The sequence below is a fragment of the Mustela nivalis genome (genome assembly GCF_964662115.1).
Source record: "Mustela nivalis genome assembly, chromosome: 1".
NCBI classification, from domain to species: Eukaryota; Metazoa; Chordata; class Mammalia; order Carnivora; family Mustelidae; genus Mustela; species Mustela nivalis.
In genome coordinates this window covers 77,622,727-77,626,630 of record NC_139020.1, presented here as the reverse complement: position 1 = coordinate 77,626,630, position 3,904 = coordinate 77,622,727, and the positions used below count along the sequence as shown (strand labels likewise).

Sequence of the window (3,904 nt, the reverse complement as noted above, 5' to 3'; positions counted from 1 at the left end):
GCCTGTAGGGTGGGGAGACTTAAAATATGCAGTTGCTTTTGGGAGAAAAAAAGAGCGCTACTCTTGATCTTGTAAACTGATGTCAGCAACACAAGTTTGGCAATAGGCTAGATGGTCCCTGGGAAATGGAAACCAAAAGAATATCTGGGAAGAAAAGATATAAAAGTAGAATAGACCAAGAGAGCACAGATCTTAGAAACACAATAAATTCTTTGGCCTTCCAATCCCCTTTTAAAATTAATTTTTGCATTTTAAATATACTCTTTTGTATTTTTATTGATCTTATGATTTGTCACTAAACACACACACAAACACACACACAAACAAAAACAAAAAAAACCACCTACAAGATATTATAACATTTCTCTCCAGTGTGACTATGACAGTGTGCACTGTGTAATAACTTGCAAGACATTCATCTACACCTAAAAGAAATGATCTACTTTGATGAAAGGCATTATTTGAATCCCATGGTTGGCTGGTGGTATTTTAAAGGTTTTTACATTTGCAAGTAGGTTCGGGGTTTTTTTTTTGTTGTTTTTTTTTTAGCCTTTTTCTTCAAGGTGGTGATGAAAATTTGGTCATTTATAACTTGATAATATCACACATAGGTACTTCATTGTCTTGGATTCATATATCTTGATTAAATTTAAAACATCACTATTTGAGTCTGAGAAAGTCTTTGCAAGTAGATATTTCTCTTCCCGTTAATGAAGATTAAAGGATTCTGGAGGCAGAAAGTTCCAATCAATTCTGGAGGTACTGCTTGTTCCCATGAGGAGCCTATAAAAATCAAATCCATGTTTTCATGCAAGAACTTTTTGAAGTGCTAGAAGCAACTGTTAGAGCATCTGGGTTGTATGGTGGTTTAAACGGTTCTTTCCAGAAAATATTAAACATTAACTGTCTAAAAATAATGACTAGAGAAGCAATGGAATAAATTCATGGACTGGAGTGGTCTGGGGTTAGCAGATAAGTCACACAGAAGGAGAAACATGATTTGCTTTTTAATTTTCCACTTTAGAAACTCCCCTTTCACACCCCTCACAGCATCATTCTGCTTTCTGTTTTAGTATCACATGGTGGTGGGAACTGACCTGAAACAGCATCCTGGGCATGCAGAGGAATGCCGGGAGTGGAGAGGCTGGTCAGGATTTAAATAGACTCGAGAGAATAGACTTCACCTCTCCGCTGTTCTCAGTTGGCCTTGCGTGATGTGGATGGTGGAATCCTGAACAGAAAAGTAGTGTTTTCAGGTTATCTGGTCTCTCGTCTATCCTTCAATGTAGCTAAAACACAGGAAACATAAGAAAAATCCCTGAAGGTATTACTGAATTACAGTAATAAAGTCCTCTCTACTGCCATCCCATTCCCTTCATCACAAAAGTTTCAAATAGATGGCTTGATTGCTACAAGTTACTGACATCAGTTAACCTCTGAATTTTCTGTCATTATCCCAGTAAAATAGAAACATGGGAAGACCTTCTTCTTGGGTGCTGTGGCTTTTACCATTTTTCTGACAGTTGTGCTTCTATCTAGCCTATAAGGTCCACCAGACACATCTGTCTACTGGGTTTCTGCCTTGGGGGACAAACAGTGGCCTGCAGGATGGGGATGCAAATGGCCTTTCACACCCAGGAACTACCAGCCTCACTGTGTCAGCCTGATGGGTCTGCCAGTCTCCTTTTCCAACTGTTGTTGATGCCACAATCCTTGAAAGTTGAGCACAAATACCCCCTCTCTCTCTGAATTTTCTAATCATTGTTACCTTGCTGACTCTCTTGTTCTGGCATCAGGAACTACAAAAACAGAGAAAGGGAGTTACCATAGGCTGGAGCGGCTGAGAGATACTTCTGAAATATAAAAACAAAACAAAACAAAACAAACTCTGAAAACTCAACCAAAAAGAGTCAGTCAGTGGGACAAGTACGCCGAGTGGGTAGGAGGGATCTTCTGGTGACGGGGATGTTACATGAAAGGTACAAACATCCAGGCTGTGTCCTGATTAAACCATTATGAAAAAACTCTTTATAGGAAAATAGTGATGGCATAGATCAGTGGTTCTCAAATTTTAGATCAGTTTTGTTCAATAGAAATGTAATGCAAGCCATACATTTAATTTCAAATTGCCTAGAAGGCACATTACAAAAATAGGTGAAATTCATCTTAGTAATTTTATTTAATTCAGTCTGCCCAAGATATTATCATTACAACTTGTAATTAGTTTAAAATATAACTTGTGACTTTTATATTCTGTTTTTGTACCAGGTCTTCAAAATCTGTTGTGTACTTGATATTAAAGCCTATCTCAATTTGGGCCAGACACAAAGCAGGTTCTCAAAAACCACAGGTAGCTAGAGGACAGCACAGTTTTTAAAAATGTCAAAATCACCTGGAGGGTTTATTAAAGCACAAATTACTGGTTTCCACTGTCAGAGTTTCTGATTCAGTATTATTTGGGATGAGGTGCAATATTTTACATTTCTAAAAAGTTCTCAGGTGATGCAGATACTGCTGGTTTGCAACCCCTTTGAGAACCACTTCTCTAAACTAATGGCTGCAAGTTAGAAACACCTAAGAGTTAAAATCAAGGAAATAAGAAGACAAAACAGAAACAAAACTTAGCCTCCAGGCCACACCCAAGACCACTTAACCCAAAAATCTAGAGGTCAGACCCAGGCATTGGTTTATTTTAAAAAGTTTCCCAGGGGATTTTAATGATCAGCCCGGTTAGAGAGCCACAGAAGTAGGAGGAAGAGACAAGAGAGAGAGAGGTTTTAGTGGACAGAAAGCTACAATTAAAAAAAAATAGTAATAACAAAACCTAAAGTAACAGAAGCCTCGGTAGATTTTTATACAGGGCACTGATATATAATGAAAGCATGATTTTGTTGTGCTGCTTCCATTGGTAATGACCTGGAGCTGGAACAGGTCAGAGATGGATTTAAAATAATTCAAGAGCTTGATGAAGTTGGCACAATGGAAGGTGGGGGAAGGGGTGGATATGAGGGAATGACAGTTATACACACTTGATTCAACTCCATCATTATTTTGCGGTGTGATGGAATGAAGGGTGAGAACTATACATCAGTGGGAAACTGTGTTCCTTCTTTCTTCAGCATAGAGAAATGACACAGCACTAAAATGCCCCCAAAGTCCATGTAAAAGGGTGACCACAGAAGGGGGTGGGCAGGGGGAGAAAAGCCAGGAATAGATTCACACCCGCACATTGTGTGAATGACAGAAGCTACATTTGATTAAATGTGTTAGACCTGATCCCTAGGGAGCAGCCCCCTCCTGATCTTACCTGTTACTTTGCTATTTGTTCTCTTACTTTTATTTCTTTCTCTTTCCTTCTAAACTGTTTTCCCCTCGGGCCAGACTCAGCACTCTCTTCAGGACTCCAGGTCTCCAGAAAGTAGCGTCTTTCCTTGTCTGAGCCTCTGGCTTCAGGTTGGAACTTTGTGAAAATGAATTATCAAAGGTTCTTGAAGTCAGCTGAAAGTGTGAACGAAAGTCAGCAAAAGTCAGCATTTCCTGGAGAAACAGTCCCCAGTGTGGGATGACTGAAAAAAGAGGGATGCGGGGGTGGGTGAACAAGCATAAATTCATGATAAAAACAAGATTTCACAACCTTAAACCACATTATCTATCAAATGCCACAGGCACATATTCTGTGAGAGCAGAGATGGACCGTTGCCAACATGCCACAGGATTTAGATCACATAAAGGCAATTGAGAAAAGCCTCAGTGATAAATGAAGCTTCTGGTCTCATAGGTCCCTTGAATTTCACCTCACATATGCAGTTTAACTTGTCGTGGTTGAATACATGCTTCAATACAATACATAGCCGAAGAAAAACATCTGAAGTGGTAATTACAGGTAGCAGCCAACAGATGTATA

At 39.3% G+C, this 3,904-nt stretch overlaps 1 long non-coding RNA gene across 2 annotated transcripts; it reads right to left on the bottom strand.

Moving 5' to 3' along the window:
* Window positions 1-266: 266 nt before the first annotated feature.
* LOC309847757 lies at window positions 267-3,572 on the bottom strand. 2 transcript variants are annotated; one of them, XR_014302589.1, is made up of 3 exons: window positions 3,308-3,572; window positions 1,098-1,289; window positions 267-783 (listed from the first exon to the last, which is right to left on the bottom strand). It is a non-coding gene; the product is annotated as an uncharacterized lncRNA (long non-coding RNA). The 2 variants fall into 2 exon arrangements; XR_014302590.1 differs by having other exon boundaries at window positions 1,098-1,231.
* Between the last annotated feature and the right edge of the window lie 332 nt (window positions 3,573-3,904).